Source organism: Camelus dromedarius, chromosome 22 (assembly GCF_036321535.1).
Source record: "Camelus dromedarius isolate mCamDro1 chromosome 22, mCamDro1.pat, whole genome shotgun sequence".
Lineage (NCBI taxonomy): Eukaryota > Metazoa > Chordata > Mammalia > Artiodactyla > Camelidae > Camelus > Camelus dromedarius.
Genome location: NC_087457.1, coordinates 18,469,892 through 18,488,152, shown reverse-complemented (window position 1 = coordinate 18,488,152; position 18,261 = coordinate 18,469,892). Strand labels below are relative to the sequence as shown.

The following is an 18,261-nucleotide window of genomic DNA, read 5'->3' as shown; positions in this document are numbered from 1 at the left end:
GGTACCAGCACCCAAGAAACCTACCTGTTCGAAGCAGATGATCACATTCCTATCCCACTGTCTTGGATATTTAGGGAGTCCTGTACTGGCTCTGGGATTGAGTTTCCACTGGGTTACATTGAGCAAGTAAGTCGCAGACACTGTATCTTATTGTACCACTTATAAAATAAAGATTTCTGTATTGATGCCTCTATATTCTAAGGCATTATAGCATGAGAAAATCTGATATTAAATGAGAAAGGGAACCAGAACACTCCTGTCATGTCTCATACAGGAAAAGCTTCTGCAGACAGCCTCCTTCTTGCTGGGCCCTCGCGTCGTGGAGAGAGAAAGAGCAGGTTCTCTGGTATCTTTTCTTATAAGGGCATAGGTCCCATTATGATAAGCCCACTCTGGTGCCCTCAAGTAAACCTAACCACCTCCTGATGCCATCACAGGGAGGATTAAGGCTTCAACATATGAATTGGGGTTGAGGGGAGGCATATTTAGTCCACAGCACTCCCCTTCTGGTTTGAACACTTGTCTTTTCCCTGCTGACTAATCCATGGTGTGCCCTATGAGGGAGGGAAGAGGTTGTGTCCAGACCTGAAAGGAAGATGGACAGCTGTCGCACTGAGTGGTGAAACGTGGTGGCCCCAGAGATGTGGTCTCCCACTGCTCATCTAGAAGATCCCGAGCCTGGGAGCGTGTCTGACTTATCAAACATGACTCTGTGCTAACCTTCTCCCCCAGGTCTCCGTTGGACAATGAGGACATTTCTAGAAAATGATGGTGTAAATTTTCAGCATCTCCCTTCTCCTTTCTTCTGCATTTCTTGAATTAAGTTTCGGTTGACTAAATTGATGCACTCTCTCTTCCAGGAGCTTCCTCAGTACGGACTTAAAATCCTGAATAGGGCTGAAACTGTCATGGCTTCACCACTCCTCTGTTTCATCATCTCCCTTTGTATTGGTCACTTCCCGTGTTGCTGTCTCAGTCCAGGTTAAGCACCCAAGGGCAGGTACCTTTTCTCATTCAGCAGAGTCTAAAGCACTCTTTCTCACTCACTCAATGTTAGAATAACCCCTAGTCTAGAAAGGTCCTTCGAGACATCTAGTCTATTTCCTTCACATTAAAGATGATTTCTCTGAGGCTACGAAGAGGTGAAGAGATGTATGAATTAGAACCAGACCTCCTAACTCTTTCCATAGCACCCATGAACTTCACTGATGATGCCCCAGGGAGGTCTCAAGGTGCAGTGGAGGAGGTGTGTCATTGCCTGTGGGAGCCAGGAGCCTGGCATCCTGAGAAGAAATGGCTAGAAGAGTATATGTGGTTTTTAGGAACTTTGTGCAGCGTATGCTTCAGATTTTACTTTCCTGGAAAGGCAGCTGAGGATGGGAAGTCTTTGGGAGGATGGGGAGCAACTTTTCTCCTCCTGGAAGCTCCTCACCCAACATCTTGCTGTGGCCCCTGCTGCCGTGGCCTCTGCCCTCACAGAGGCTTGTCACCTTTTCCATTGACTGACAGCTGCTCTTTGGCATATGGAAGTCACCCGTGCCTCTGAGCAGGTGAACTAGTAGCTGGGTAAGTTTCTGTCATCTCAGAAAAGGAGGCAGGAGGGGAAGAAAAAATATTGCAGAATCAGGCATGAGAGAATTCTCCAGTTCGCTGGACTCTTAAAGGCAAAAGCACAGTATAAAGTCCATGTAAAGATAGTATTACTTTTCTCAGATGTCAGTGGAGGCATGAGGCCAGTGGGGGCTCCGTGAACGTGTGTGTGCGACCCACAGTAGAGCAGATGGCAACAGGAAAACGATTCTCATTTCAGGCCCAAGTGGGCAGGTATCTTCTTGCTTTCCTTTTCAGTGAATCTGGAGAGGAAAACTTCTGTTGTTCCTTTCAGGGGAGGCACCAGAGGAGAAGAGCCGTGTATTCTGCCGTAAAGAAAACGGTGTTGTTTTTTGTTCTTCTGTATAGCACAGGGAACTATATTCCATATCTTGCAATAACCTTCAATGAAAAAAAATATGAAAATGAATATGTGTGTGTATATGTGTGACTGGGACATTATGATGTACACCAGAGATTGACACATTATAATTGACTGTACTTCAATAATAATAAGAAGAAGAATAAAAAAAAAATCATGTTGGGTTCATAGTAGTTGTTCAATAATTTTTTTTAAAAGAAAGTAAAATAATGTTGTTTAATGGTACAAACTTGCAATGAGTAGCAAATAAGCCATAGTGACCTAATGCACACTGTAATGAATATAGACAACGATATTATACTACAATTATGAAATGTGATAAATATTGCTCCAATGGCCATTATAATATACAAATGTTTCAAAGTAACACATTGTAAACCTTAAATTCATATAATGCTGTATGTCAAATATATTGAATTGGAAAAAAAAAGAGTCTGTGGTAGAATACCACCGGTTGAACCTGAACTTGTATTAAACACATCAACCTAGAGTTACAGTATTAAGTAAGAGAGTGAATATTCACCGGGGAGGTAAGAATGTAATATTCACAAAATACCTCCTCCGGGCCCAGATACTGGCAGCCATTATGGAAACTCAAAACTTTCTTCTGGTTTTCAAATGCCATCAATGTAGCCAGCTCACAGCTGCACCATGTCAGTAAGACCAAACTGTCAGGACCCTATCTGAGCTCTCTCTGCATGGTTTTAGAATATTCTTGGAGGCCAGGAGCAACCTGAGTGAGGGGAGGTTGGGCGTGGGACTTCGCGCGTGTCTGCGAGAAGAGCGGCAAGGTCCAGCTCTCTTCCAGGGGCCGCACTCACTGCGGGGGAGGGAGCACTGGGCTCAGGGAAGCATCTTTCTTTCCTGAGTTCTCGGTGTGCAAATCATTTGTGGCCAAACATTTACTGTTCTCTAGGAAAGTTCAACCCTGTACTGGGCTCTGGGAAGGTTTATTTATTTCTTTAAAAAATTTTTCCCTGTAAAATTCTAAATGCTTCTGTTGCATAGAAAGCCCTCCTAAATCCTCCACATTTTCAAAAGCTTGAATTGTGTAATTGTGTTTGGAAACCATCTCAGGAAAGCCTCTGCAGGCCTGGGTACAGGATTACCATAAGGCTTTTCATTTAGATGGGCTGCACTAAAAGGCTGAGACGGGAGAGCTAATTGAACTACTGTACCTGAGTGGTCAACATGGAAGTAACAGCCACAGCAGCAACGATAATAGTAAAATCCATCGCCACAAGTAACATTTAGCCTTCACTGTGTGCCAGACATTGCGCTAATGCTTTACAAACCTTATTTCACTTAATTTTTTGAGACCTATCAAGTGGTTATCTAGGCGAAGAAGTAGCCAAGGAATCTCCTACCTCAGATATTTTTCAACTTCTTGGCCTAAGTGGCGGAATTTTACAGCATGTGCTAGAGTGCAGTGGATATGTGAGCTCATCAGTCTTCTCTCGAGGGAGTAAATCGTTTGAATCTGTGGAAAGGCCATCGAAATCCATTTGGCTTGGGTCCTGCCCAGTCAGGAGATGGGAGACAGCCTGGACGGGGAGGGTAAAAGTACTCACCATGGTGCTGCTGACAGTGTCTTAGGAGGCAGAACTGGCTTTTCTTCAGGACCCTTTAGAGCAGAAGTCAGCAAACTGTTTCTTAGAGGGCCAGATGGTAAATATTTCAGGCTTTGGGGATTGTGCGGTAAAAGCCACAATGAAAGGTATTTTGTAGGTACTTACATAACTATTTAAAATGCTATCATTTAAGAATGTAAAAATTACTCTTAGTTGGAAGACCTTAAAAAACAGGCAGCTGGCCAGATTTGGCCTGAGGGCTGTAATGGACTGATTTCTGTTTTAGAGAACAGGTATCAAACTAGGGAATCTAACTCAACTTCCGGTAAGGTCTCTGATGGTCCCAGGCACAAAACAGAATTGTTTTTCTCTAGGACTTTTGAAGGAAACATTTTGAGAGTGGAGGTCGCTTGGGGTTGGCCTAATGGGCCAGTGTGGTTTAGACTCTGCTCTAGGGCTATTTATTTATGTATGTATTTCTTTTAGTTTTGATGAGTGTGTGCAGTGGGTCACACTGGCTTGTGAAAGCTGATTCTGCAAAACCCTTCCCAGCTCCACATTCAGAGATATCACATCGATATCCCGAACTTGGCCACAGCAAGAATCTATACACCATGGAAGTCAGCAAATGCTACAAATCAGGCCGTTCTTGAGGGTAGGAGGAACAAGCACTTATAAATATTTACCAGCACACCACGGGGTATTTGCCTATTGTGTGATTTTTACTTAGAGAATTTTTTGGTGATGGATATATGTCACCGGGAGAAATGTAAAGAGGGCACAGGGGAGCCAAATAAAGTGGGCTGGTGGGCTGGCCTTATGGGGAGAAGGAACAAGGCCTGAAGAGCTCAAGGCTGGTTAGTCGTTTGCCTACCTGACACCTCCACTTGGATATGTTACAGGCACCACCAACTCAGCAAGTCCAAAGTGGTCTCAGAATCTCTCCACCTTCAATGAACAGCACGAGAGCCATCTTGGTTCTCTCTCTCCCTCTCTCTCTCTCTGACCTCCCTGCCTTCCAGTCAAATTAACCTTCAAGTCCTGCTAACAAGGCTTTCTATGGGATATTTTTATTTCTCTCCATCTGTGCTATATTCTCATTCTCCTCCTGTCCACCCCTGTCTCCTGCCTTGCCTCCTAGCTGGTCTCTTCTTGTTAGTTCCACACCCTTCAAGTCCATTCTCCTGGCCAGAACAACCTTTCTAGGATGCAGATTTATTCCTATCTCTTCCCAGCTTAAACCCTTCAAGTATATGTTACTCCTTCTGGAATAAAGTCTACACCTTTCACTGTGCCTTATGGCTTCAATCAAGTGAGATCTCCCTGCCTGTCCAGCCTTTCTGACTCCTGGGAATTTCTCACGTGTCACTCTACACTTCGGTCACACTGATCTTACATCACCTGGAGTGGGCTGGGTTCCCTCCCACATGCTGTTCTCTCTCCCTGCCCCAGTTTCATCAGGCTAACTCTCACCCCTCTTCACATCATAGTTCATCCTGGGAAGTTACCTCCCCTGTTCTGCTCAGGGAGCTGGGTGGGCTGTTTACTCCCAGAGAGTGGCATTTAGACACAAGGGCAGTGGGGAGTGGGCTGCACAGATGTTTCCAGAGCCTAACCTGTTGAGTTTACACAACCCTCTAAGCTTATAGTCCAACCCTGCTTACTGGAGGCTTTTTTGCTTTCTCTGAACCCAAAATGTACACCCAAACTCTTAAAGCAGCACAACTGTAAGACATTAAAAGACCTTCTGGACAAAGCCAGTGGGTCCCAGAGCACAGTACTTTGTAGCAGGCAGATGCAGTTTTAGTTCTAGAGGATCCTGGTGCTGAAACAGTCCTCAGGCTACAGTAACTGAAGACAACAGGAACTGGGTACAGTCATCCCTGACACTGCAAAGCCCACAGGAAGTGCTTCCACTATTCTTCCAGCAGTCTGTGCATTTCGGGTTAAAACTCATGCTTTTACGTTGAGCAGTCATGATAGGGGTGGTGATAAGTTTCTTTCTGGACGTGGGACAAATGAATAATATGTTTTGGGATATTACTGTTGAAATGATTGTTTTAAAAATGATAGGATTTGAGACCCTTTAAACAGACAGTTTTAAAGGATCAAGGTTGGATTAAAATGGGAATGGTTCAGGTACAGCCAGAGAACAGTCATGCCAAAGACGTAATACAGCATCTCCCTTAACGGTGACCAGAGAGGTGGGGCAGGATTAAGGTAGAGCTCACTAGACCAGCCTGCTCGCCTCCTCTGGGCCGCTCACCATCTGTCAACTCACAGCACTCTCTAGGATGTAAACAATTCCTATCGCGATCTCTTAAAATAAAGCTTAATATATTCACATCTGGTGGTTTCCTGCTCCAGTTATGCTGAATTTTGGCCTTCATTAAAAAAATAAAAAACTATTCTGTGATTGCTTTGTGATGCTCTGGAAGAGTTTCTGGATTAGGGATTTGTGACTCTCTTTGATTGCATTGTGATTGGATTTGCAAGTGACAGGATGGAAGGGAAATCTGAAGTCTGTTTTGACCGTGCTTCTGTGGGTAGGTACCAGCCCTGGCAACAGATCAAAGTCCTCTGAGCAATTTTTTTTTTTTTAAGTGCAGGTTGCCTGGCTCTACCCCAGACCTATAGAACAGAATCCGTAGGCACAGAGCTGGGCATTTACTTAAAAAAAAAGTCCCCCTCACCCAATGATTCTGTTGTGCAACCAAGATGGCTAACCATGAACACAAGTGATTTTTAAAAGTCTTATCAGAAATCGTCAGTTGAGCATTCCTCTGTTGAAGGATCCTCTCTTCTGTGTAGGCAGTTGAAGTTCTCATTCTGAGTATTATCGATGTTGCAACATCTGCATTTACTGTTTAAATGTTAAGAAAATGGCTTGATAATATCAGTCTTCAAAGGGACTATGGAGCAAAGCATTTGAATTGGGACTATCACTCACACTAATTCCTAGAGATCAGAGCACGTGGGTTTCCTATTCGTAAGTTGCAATGTATTGACAGATAAACCCATCTCTCCTTCCCTCAAAGAATGAAAGCACATCACTTTCGGAATCAGGTCTAATTGGCTTTGAGTCCTGGCTCTACCAACTTTTTAGCTGGTAACACCTTAGCTGCTGCAACTGTAAAATGGGCATAAAATATTTTTCTTGCAGGATTACAATACTTTTTAGACCTATGAATCATGCCTGGTACATAATAGTTGCTAAACAAATGAGAGTTATTCTCCTCCTGGGTATAATGAAAGTCCTAGAATTTCTGTGTGGTTCTGAATACTTTAGAGCTCTCCATTCTTCACAGGGAGCTAGCTGGTCATCAAAGTGTTGAATAAGGTTCTTGCCTGTACTGGATTCTGTTCCAATTTTTTATCTGGTCCAGTTTACCTATTTGGTGCTTTCCGCAAGCATTTAAAGATGGAAGCAAAATAGTTTTGCGCTTCTAGACAGTAACCCCTTCTGATGTCTTCTCAAATGTAAAGCTAATGGCCAGATAATGGGAGAAAACACCTCAGTTTAAAGCACTTTGGGGCAAGACTGACTCTATTGCTATCCCTCTTCTTTATACAGAAAGGTGATCTGGGATTTCCACACTAGCCAGGCACTGCCTCCCAATTCCACTGATCAGAACAAAACCTTTTCCCCCCTAACCTGTCTGCCTCCCCAGGGAAAAGGATCAGTTCTTTCCTCTCCTTGCCTTGTCTCAGCAACACACCTTCTGTTAATTGCTCTTCTGAACCTTGGGGCTTTTTCTAGCATAGAAGCCTTTTGAACAAAGCTCTTCCTTTGCAAAAAACTCTCACCTAAGAGGTGTTACAAATCTCTGTGCTGAGTGGATAGTCGGCTCAGTATCTTGATAAGACTTGTTCTCTTTCCTTTGACAGAGCAAAAATCCTTCTGAGGAAAAGAGGAGGAGTCTCCCTTGATGAATGCATTTCCATTCTTGCATGAATTTACATTCATGAATTATAGTATCAGACCCTTTCTATGGATCTTATTTTAAAAAGCTGCTACCTGGTATTGTGCGCATAGCCCATCATCCTAGAGGAAAGTGTGTCTTTGTTAACATAGAGCACTTGTGAAAATGTTGCAGGACAGATGGAAATTTTGCAAGATGAGAAAAGTTTACCAGATGGGTAAGAGGAGGAGGGGAGTGAGTGGATGTCTGGGGTAAAAAAAATTCCCTTGGGAACATGTTGCCCAGGACCTTAAAAATAGTGGATGAAATAAACAAATGAAGAAGAAGGAAAAGGCAGAGCTCCATAGGGCAGGGGGACTTGAATTGGCAGGTGAGGGACCAATGGTTTGGCTTGAGACTAAGTACAGAGCTATAAGTTATATTAGAAAAGAGAAGTGTGTCCAACCTGAGCTGACAGGCTGGAGAGTGGTAGAGCAAAATCAGTGAGGTGGTTTCAGATGAGGAAGCACCCAGAAATCTGAGACGGAAGAGAACTTGTCTCTTCCTGACGACAAATAAGTGACACACTAGAGTGAATTTCTAAAGGAAGGGAAGAGGAGGAGAGAGAGAGAGAGAGGGAGAGAGAGAGAGAGACTGAGAGACAGAGAAGAAGAGACAGAGTTTTATAGATACAATATTTCATAGAAAAACTAAAAATAGTGAAATTCATGTTTGGGAAAATTTAGAGAAGGGACTGAAAGAGATGTTTACTGACACTAACTTACACATCCAGATAACATATACATACTGTTTATAACACAACAGCCAGGAAATGCATCTTCTCTGTAAAGTTATAGGAATAGCAGAGCCATCAGGGATGATTGGATGAGTGACAGTCAAATACAGTAGAAAAAGTCCAACTTAGGGGTAGATTAGACTGTCGACTGAAAAAAAAAAAGTACAACCTAAAAATTGAGAATTATGTTTTATCTGGTGGGCTTGCTGAAGACTTAAGCCTGGGAAGACAGCCTCTCAGAGATCTCTCAGGGACTGCTCCAAAGAGGTTAGGGAGGAGCCAGTATACAGAGGAGTTCAAACCAAAAAAAACCCCAAAACAAAAAAACCCAGGTAGTCGAACATCAAGATTACTGCTAATAAACTGAAAAATTGTGCTGTACACCAGAAATTGACACAACATTGTAAACTGACTATAACTCAATTAAAAAAGAACAAAAGAAAGTACATCTCTCTCTCTCTCTCTCTCTCTCTCTCTCTCTCTCTCTCTCACACACACACACACACACACACACACACACACACAGAGATTAATGCTAACAAAAGAAAACCAGACATCTCAAGTTAATGAATTTAGCGCCTTTCTATGTATGGGAAGATGCAAGTCTGGGCTCCCTGAACTCATTCCTTTGATATGCACCTCAGCTATCTAGGGCCAGTGTCCTGTGCTTTCCGATCCTGAGTCCCCTTGGGGTACACAGCTGGGGGTGGCTTTAGTGACTGATGGCTTGATGGCCACAATATCCTTGGTTTATTGATATGGCAGGCGACATTTTTGCCCACAGTTCATCTCACCTCTCCTGGAATTTCAAATCCCTTGTCTAACAAAGAGGAATGGCAGTACCTTACATCAATGGGTTGCCGGAGGATGAAATGAGAGGTCTGACCTGGCACTTAAGAGGTCTTTGGGCCTCAATCAGGGTGCAAAGACAGACTGGTATCCCTCAAGCCCTTCTCAGGGATGTCCCCTGTGCATCGTTATCCTAATGAGCATCTGATATTTGTCAGATTTTCAACATCCAGTTTGACACTTAGGCTGATGGGGATTCAGCTACGTGCAAGCTCTTGCCAAAAAAAAAAAAAAAAAAAATCTTGTTTTTGCTGGTAAATGTGAGAATTTTGCTTTCTGAGCTGTCAGGACTATAAACACTTCTTTTCAGCAGTGACTCAGAGTTGAAGGGGCTGGGAGGCTGGGAATCAAGCAACCAGTGTGAAACCCACAGACACTTTAAAGCCAATGTGAAATGTCGCAATGATGGACAACTTTCTTGTGTTGGTTTATCTATTTTGACATCTTCTGACATTGTCAACTATTGCATCAAAACACTGACCGTGAAAATGTTTGAGCACGAACTACTGTATGAATGCTCAGCAAAGGCGGCCGTGTGACTTCTGAGGTTCCTATCTGTTCTCAAAGCCCCAAAGTTTCTTGGGGTGCTCCGTTCTGTTTTGATTTCATTAATGACACATGGTGAGCTTTCTGGCCGTGAATTGATGTTGTACTTTGTTTATTCACTTTGGACCTATTACTTTGCATTTATTCCCTGGTGTTTTCAAGATATTTTCATGTGTGCTGATGTAGAGGGTGTCTCCCCCATTTTGTATCCTTTTCATTTTGGTTTACTTGCATGGTAGGCAGAATAATGTTCCCTGAAAGATGTCTACATACTAATTTTTCTGGAATCACATTATATGGCAAAGGGGAATTAAAGTTGTAAATGGATTAAGGTTGTTAATCAGCTGACCTTAAAAAAGAGAGATTATCCTGAATTATCTGTATGGACACTATGTCAACACAAGGTCCTTAAAAGTGGAAGTGGGAGGAAGCAGGAGAATAGGTCAGAGTGATTTGATGTGAGAAGCACCTTTTTGCTGGCTTTGAAGATGGAGGGAAGGGGCTGAGAGCCAAGGAGTGTAGGCAGCTTCTAGAAGCCGGAAAAGTTAAAGAAACGGATTCTCCCCTAGAGCTTCCAGAAGGAACAGAGCCTGCTGACACCTTGATTTTAGCCTGGTGAGACCTGTGTCAGACTCCTGACCTCCAGAACCGTAAGATACTAAATTGTACTGTTTCAACCACTAAGTTTGTTGTAATTTGTCACAGCAGCCATAGGAATCTAGTACAATTTACATCTCCTCAAATATTAGCTTGGTTAGTAATGCAGCATCAGGTAGAGGCCATGAGTCTGAAAATGAGCCCCTGTGGTCACACTGGCTGGTGGCTTCATGCAGGACTTGTGGCTGGGGGCTGAGGGGGGCTGAGGTGGGGAGGACCATGCCCCAGAGGAGCTGCCTGTGGAAGTAGGAGCCACATCCCCACAGAATCTTCCTCACCCCTCCACACCATCCACATACTCTGCTTGACTGTCACAGGCTCACTTCCTTTTTTGCTCCTTGACTTACCAGAAGCATCTCTCCCTTTCTGAGAACAAGTCCACTTGACCATGTAAAAAGAAGCTGTTCAGGAAACACATATCAAGGTTTCATTTTGAAAACCTTAATGTAAGAGCTGGTGTTGGAAACCTCAAAGACCCCCCAGTTTAGTAATGGTTTAGAAAACTGGTAAGTGTGAAATGTCACAATGCTACACTTGGTTTTTCAAAAATTAGTTTTAAAAATACCTCTTCTAGCCTTCACTCTAAAGGATAAAAGATGACTTTTGAATAATTTTAGACTCTTGGCCTAAAGCCTGCTTAGGCTTTCAAGATGTATTTTTCCTTTCAGGACTCACTTTCATAGAACCGTCCACGTTTAGTGCCTCATATTAGCACCCCAAGCTTTATTGGCAATGTTGAATCTCTGCCTTAGGGTTTCTGAAGTGTAATGAATCAGATGTTTGAGCTATTTGTTCTAAGTTATCAATTACAAAGCTAGAGAGATCCGTGGTTCATGGGACTTCTAGGACCGTATAAATGTGATACAAGAGGGCTCTCAGCTTACCCAATAGTAATGGCACTGCCCAGTCAGACAACTACAGCCAGTGTCGAGCATCTTCAGATGGTCCACGGAGAAGCCTCAGAGATCCTCTCCCACAAGGACGGGCCAGTGGGTCTCTCTAGGATGTAGTAGCTTTCAGTGAGCTGTTGACAAATGTTAGGTTACAGTGAAAATCAAACTTGAGATGAAGTTTACAAACAAAGTAGAAGCCTAAGATGTCAATCCTAGAGTGTACAGAGTAAGGAGAGAGAGGAGCCCACACGCAGTTACATCACAGTGTGATGAATGCTGCCACATGAGAAATACGGGCTGCTTCTCTTTTTCTCTCTCCCTCTCTCTCTTCCAGTTTCTCTCCCTCTCTCCCTCTTCTTTTTCTCTGCAGTTTTTCCTCTCAAAAGCTGCTGCTGACCTGTTTTACTTCCTTTTCTCCCTGAGGGCCGTTCTTTGTGGGTACTCGGGGTATCTCTATGATCTTAATCTCAGCCATGTGTCTTTTTAGAAAATATTTTGTTTTTCATTTTATTTTTTTAGGTTATGTGACTTTGATTGCTTTAATTCATTTATTTGTTTGATTTCTTTTTTAAATTGAAGTATAGTTGCTGTACAATATTATACACGTTACAGGTGTACAATACAGTGATTCACAATTTTTAAAGGTTATACTCCATTTATAGTTATTATAAAATATTGTCTATATTTTTTCTATTTTACATTAAAGGTGGGGTATCTTATTTTGTTTTTTATTTCCAACTTTACTGAGGTCTAATTGACAAATTAAATTTTAGATATTTAAAATGTACCACATAATGACTTAATACACATATACGTTGTCAAATATTTACCACAATCAAGTTAATTAACACATCTATCAACTTGTATGGCTAATTTTTTTGACTGCTTGGTATTTAAGGACTCCTGAAAAAAGTTTTTCACTGAGAAATATCCCAGGTTCACAGGTAGGGGACAATTTAAGGGCTAGTGTTTCAGGCTCACTTCTAATGCTGACCTATTTGGAAAGCTAGTGGGAGAGCTTCTCCAGGCATGGAGAAGAATACCAGTGCTAAAAAGAAAGCCCTTTTCTGCTGTCTGTTATATATCATAGCAAAAAAAAAAAAAAAAAAAAAAGACCCAGCAAAAAAGGAAGACTCGGAGCTTAAGAAAAATCCTGTTCCCAGTGGAAGGTGCGTTTTTCCTCATTGCTTTAAGCAGTAAGTAGCCAGAGTCAGCAGCCGGGCAGCAAACATCCGGGAGTCTTTGGTATTAGACAGGATGTTGGTCTGCCAGCTTCATGGAGGGAAGGAACAATGGCTGTTTAATTTGCTTTTTATAGCAAAGCCCATTTGGGAAGAATGAAGATAGGAGAATCTCAGAAGAGCTTCCTTTCCCTAAGGGCTGGCCCATCTGCTCGGAGAGAGGAGGGCGGGCTTCATGTGGGAAGCCACTGCCCTCAGCATCGCCTTTGCCAGGATGCTGGCCCCTGTGGCCACTGAGCAAATGGCAGGCTGTGAGTGCATGGAGGTTCGTTAGGGGCCCCTTTCTGAGCATGAGACAACTGACTTCTGTCCCAGGATTACCGGGACATATGTTCTGTGAACATCCAAGTATCCTTTCTCTAACAAAGCCTCTTTTGTCAGGGGTATTGTTGGGAGAATGAAGGCTCACTGAAGCTCACCCCTGCAAGTGATTAAACATTTAAGACAAATTAATCAGACTATGTCTAAGTATTGTATCCTTATGCCTCTGAAAGCAGAAAAAAGGAAACAAATTATAAACATCTATGAATGCCTTTGGGTCATTAATGTGAGTATCAGCTTCTGCATATAATGAATCAAATTAGCAGCTCTTCTGTTATTCTGGTGCTATGAATACTACCTTGAAACTGGTAGAAGCCTACCAAGCAGCTACAGGGGGCTATGCTTTTGAGCTTCTAAGTCTACCTTTCATCATCTTAACCTTTCTTGTTGCTTTGACATCTTTTTTGGAGTCTATCTGGAAGGACTTCCTACTTTTTTTTTCTTCCCTCTTGTTTCTCCTGAAACTACTAAGTTGCTTTGTTATAGTCATCTGTAAAGTAAGAATTAATAAGCTCTGGAAAGAACCTAACGAGATTCCTATGGACTTAACTGATAGCTCTGTAGGCTGTTACCAGACCTGTTTTTGTTTTATCCTTGTATCAAGGTTCCTACCTGTCTCACAGTGACCTCCGGATAAGGAAGGTATTTTAGACTCCGAGAGGGTGAGCAGGGGTCTTTCCTGAATGATACTGACTAGGTTGAGGGTTTAAGAGCCTGGGACAGATCTGGGCGAGAAAAGGACCTTTCTGCTCAGGGCTTGGTCCCTAAACTCAGTGAAGTCTGCCACGCTGGAGGCTGGTTGTTTTTACAGTTGCCCTTTCCCTCCTCAAAGTGGAGACAAAAGCGGTTGAAGTGCCCTCTCTTTGCCTCACATTTTCACCTAGAGGCAGTGCCTACAACCAGGTGAGTCCCTCTGCACGATAATGATCCTTTCAGTGCCTCAAATGACATCATTTGGGGATTTGTCAAGTGACCACACTGCTGCTGATAAAGAAGAGATAATGGGGGAAAATATTTGTCATCTGAGTCTCTCACTATTTTTCTTAGTCATATATGTTCTGTTGTGGTCGTGGGAGTAAAGAAGACTCTTATGACTGCTCCAGACCTTAGGGATGGAAAATTCTTAGATCATTCAGCTTACCCTTCAAGACTCACACAGGATTACAACTTTTTGTTCATCCTCTGAGCTGACTTCATCTTCCCATGCTTCCTTCTCAGGAGAAACAAAGTGGTGGGTGAAGATCTCAGTGTTGGGGAGATGTTCTCAAAGGATCATGCCAAGCAGTGCCAGTCCTGTCTCCCTGGAGGAATGATCAGACTCCTGCCCAGGCTGTCAGACACTGATTTCCATTCTGACCCTCTGTGAATCCAGAGCAAGTCACTTTAAAACATTCTTGTGCCTCGTTTTTTCTTCTTTATCAGTGGTGTCTGATAGAAATAGAATGTGTCTACATGTGTCATTTTAAGTGTTCTAGGAGTTTCATGAAAAGAATAAAGAGAAATGAGTGAAATTTGTTGAATGTATTTTTTTTTAACTCACTGTATCTGGACTATTATCATTTCAAGGTAAAATCAATATAAAAATTAAGGAGATATTTTACATTCTTATTATTCATACCAAATCTTTGAAATTTGTTGTGTATTTTATACTTATAGTACATCTTAGCTCAGACTAGCCACATTTCAAGTGCTCAAAAGCCGCATGTGGCTGGTGGACAGAGCAGTTCTACATAATGGAAGAAAGGTCTATTGCTTTTTTTGTTATTTCAAAAGAAGTCTTTTAATTCAAAATAGCACAAAACGACATCACAGTGTGGTAATATTGAGTCACAGCGGTTATTCTACAGTAGATGAACGGGTGTACTGTTCTCAGAAACAAGAGGAATCAATGTCTATTGCTTTTTGAAGAATATTGTATAGTATTTTGGAGCTGAATGAATATCCACCTTAAACAGTTAGACAGATACAGGTAAAGGATGCACAGTGATGCCAAGAAAAAATACGAGTCCAAGTAGCCCCCTAGATGTTGTTAAGAAGACATTTTTAAAGATGTCATGCACTGTAAACCTCCCAGAAGAAAACATAGGCAAAACATTTTCTGACATAAATCTTAGCAATGTTCTCCTAGGGCAGTCTACCCAAGCAATAGAAGTAAGAGCGAAAATAAACAAATGGGATGTAATTAAATTTATAAGCTTTTGCACAGCAAAGGAAACTATAAACAAAACAAAAAGACAACCTAAGGGATGGGAGAAAATATTTGCAAAAGATGAGACTGATATGGGTTTAATTTCCAGAATACACAAATAGCTCATACAACTTAATAACAGAAAACCAAACAACCCAATCCAAAAATGGGGAGGAGAGATAAACAATCAATTCTTTAATGAAGACATATAACTGCCCAATAGGCCCATGAAGAAATGTTCAATATTGCTAATTATCAGAGAAATGCAAATCAAAACTACAATGAGGTATCTCACCTCACACCACTCAGAATGGCCATCATTCAAAAGTCCACAAATAATAAATGCTGGAGAGGATGTGGAGAAAAGGGAACTCTCCTACATTGTTGGTGGGAGTGTAGTTTGGTGTAGCCATTATGGAAAACAGTATGGAGAATCCTTTAAAAACTAAAGATAGACCTACCATATGATCCAGTAATCCCACTCCTGGGGATATAAACTAGAGGGAACTCTAATTGGAAAAGACACATGCACTTCATTGTTCATTGCAGCACTATTTACAATAGCCAAGACCTGGAAACAACCTAAATGTCCAACCTCAGATGACTGGATAAAGAAATTGTGGTATATTTATTCAATGGAACACTACTCAGCCATAAAAAAGAATAAAATAATTTGCAGCAACTGGATGGACCTGGAGATCATCATTCTAAGTGAAGTAAGCCAGAAAGAGAAAGAAAAATACCATATGATATCACTTATATGTGGAATCTAAAAAAAAAAAAGACACGAATGAACTTATTTACAAAACAGATACAGACTCACGGACATAGGAAACAAAGTTATGGTTACCGGGGGGAAAGGGAGTGGGAAGGAGTAAATTGGGAATTCAAGATTTGCTACTAACTACTACTACTAACTACTATATATAAAATAGATAAACAAAAAGTTTCTACTGTATAGAACAGGGAACTATATTCAATATCGTGTAGTAACCTATAATGAAAAAGAATATGAAAAAGAATACATGTATGTGTATCGATGACTGAAACATTAAGCTGTACACAGAAATTGACACAACATTGTAAACTGACTGTACTTCAATAAAAATAAATACATTAATTAATTTTAAAAAAGATGTCACAGTGATTGAGCTGGTATTGAGAGACTGAGGCATGTTAAGAAAGATGTTGAACTGAATAGTTATTGTAATGACAAGTGCGAACATGAAGGTGGTGGCTTAAAGGAGAGTTGACAAACCTACCCTCTCTTCCCAGTCCTGTCCAAGGCAGAGGGTGTTCTGGCAAAGGTGTTCTCTCCAGGTGTTTGGCAGGCAGACTCTGTCAGCGGAAAAGGCCAGCTCAACAGGCAGCCTCAGAACGCAGTGTCTGTAGGGGAGGTCCCCTGCCCTCTGCTCCCTTTGTGTAAGGGCAATAGCTAACCCTTGTCAAACACCTGCCAGGTACCGGGCTCTGCAAGGATTCATCTGTCAAACAGACTGTATCTGTTAGCTAGGGCTGCCATAACAAGATACCACAGCCTGGGTGGCTTAAACAACAGAAACTGGTTTTCTTACCGTTCTGGAGGCTGGAAGTCCAAGAACAAGGTGATTTTCTGTGAGGCTTCTCTCTTCAGCTTGGAGGTGGCTGTCTTCTGTGCATGTGGGCCCCTGATGTCTCTTCCTCCTCTTCTAAGACACTCAACACACTGAATGAGGGTCATACCCTGATGGTCTCATTTGAACTCAATCACCTCTTGAAAGACCCTATGAAGATAAGAATATGCTTACATTCTGAAGTATTGGGGGTTGGCACTTCAACATAAGAATTTTAGGGGGTCATAATTTAGTATATAACAGGTATATCCCATCTATCAGATGAGGAAACTGATGCCCAGTGAGGATAAGGGACTTGCTAATGGTCAATAAATGGGCAGAGACTACAGTCTGGATTTCATCACTATGGCCATTTTGTTTCTTCAGGCAAAAAAGATGTGTCTGGCTAGTTCTGTGTAATAAATTTGGAAAATTCAGATTTTCCCATCTCCTGCATGATGAGTTGGGTATTTCATGGGGAGTGGCTGATGGACAGTAGAGTCTGGGAGGGTGGAGAGTAGAAAAATGCAGTGGAAGCAGCTTAGGGACTGGAATCTGGAATCTGGGTGAGTTTTGGCTCTGTCATACGCTAGGCATGTTGCCGTGGTCAAGGCCTGCCCTCTCCAAGCTTATATGACTAATATTTATTAAAGTACAAATACTTAGCGTTGAACATATATCATCTCATTCTATGTTCACAGCTACCTGTGAGGTCGATACTATTATTACATCTACTTTACAGTTGAAGGAGAGGCTCAGAGAGGTTAAGAGACTTATCTAAGGTCACACAGTCAATAAGGCCTAGAGTCAAGACTTAAACCCAAGTTTGTGGATTCTAAAACCTTAACCATATCCTGACCCAGGAATGGAGCCCAGGGGTATAAAATCTGCTTTCTCAAGAGGAAAAGTCTGGGTTTTAATGTAAAATCTCCAGAGTTTTATGAAACCAATATTAGTGGCTGTGGCATGATCTTCTGAATGACTGGATTTCAGTCTGTGCCTGACACTTAGGAGCCATGTAAGCTACCACAAATTCCTTAACCTTTCTGAGCCCCAGTTTCCATGCCTGGAAATTGGAGATTGTGCTGTGTACTTTGACATGAAAGGTGAGACAGTGTTTGTAGAGTGCCTGGTGAGCGCGTTGTAAGTGATGAGAAAACAATTAGCACCAGCATCAGCGGTGTCTCTCCATAGGATTGTGGGCCTGCAGGTGGAGGGCCTATGTGGCACTTTGAGGGGTCAAGGACAGAGCTGTCACCTTGAAAGTTCACACCCAAGGTTCTGCCATTTTACCTTTAGTTTTGGAATCTTCCACAGTTCTTTTCAAAAAAACACCACCCTTTGTTGCAGGGTTGGGAGGGATATTGGTTAATACCTTAGCAAGCATTAGTTGGCCTTTACTCATTCAACAAGCATTTAGTGAATTCTGAAAGTGGTGACAGAGTAATTCACAAACTCAAATTTGTGTGAGAAATACCTGAGGAGCTTGCTCATAATAAAGGTTCTGGGATGCCTTTCTCAGACAGTCCAATTGAGTCGGAGTGGGATGGGACCTAGGAATCCGCGTTTTCACAGCTCTCCAGGGATGCTGATGCAGGTGGTCCTCAGACCACAGACTGAGGCACAACTGGTCCTGGAAGGACTTCTGGAACTGCCCTTGCCCCCCACGGGCACAGCCTTTTCTGCAGGGTGGTCTCACCTGGAAAAGCTACCACTCAGGGTGGACCAGGGGG

The 18,261-nt window shown here is 42.3% G+C and overlaps 1 long non-coding RNA gene across 2 annotated transcripts in view; it reads right to left on the bottom strand.

Annotated features, from left to right (window-relative positions):
- The window catches only part of LOC105095792 (uncharacterized), a 249,117-nt gene that overhangs the window by 10,643 nt on the left and 220,213 nt on the right, over positions 1–18,261 (bottom strand). Inside the window, exons 12-17 of one of the 2 annotated variants that reach the window (XR_010377330.1) lie at positions 16,511–16,699; positions 13,890–14,219; positions 11,178–11,317; positions 3,544–3,596; positions 3,340–3,452; positions 25–1,992 (exon numbers count right to left, since the gene is read on the bottom strand). This is a non-coding gene — a long non-coding RNA (uncharacterized LOC105095792). The remainder of the gene's footprint in view (positions 1–24; positions 1,993–3,339; positions 3,453–3,543; positions 3,597–11,177; positions 11,318–13,889; positions 14,220–16,510; positions 16,700–18,261) is intronic. The other variant, XR_837780.3, reaches the window with a different exon arrangement.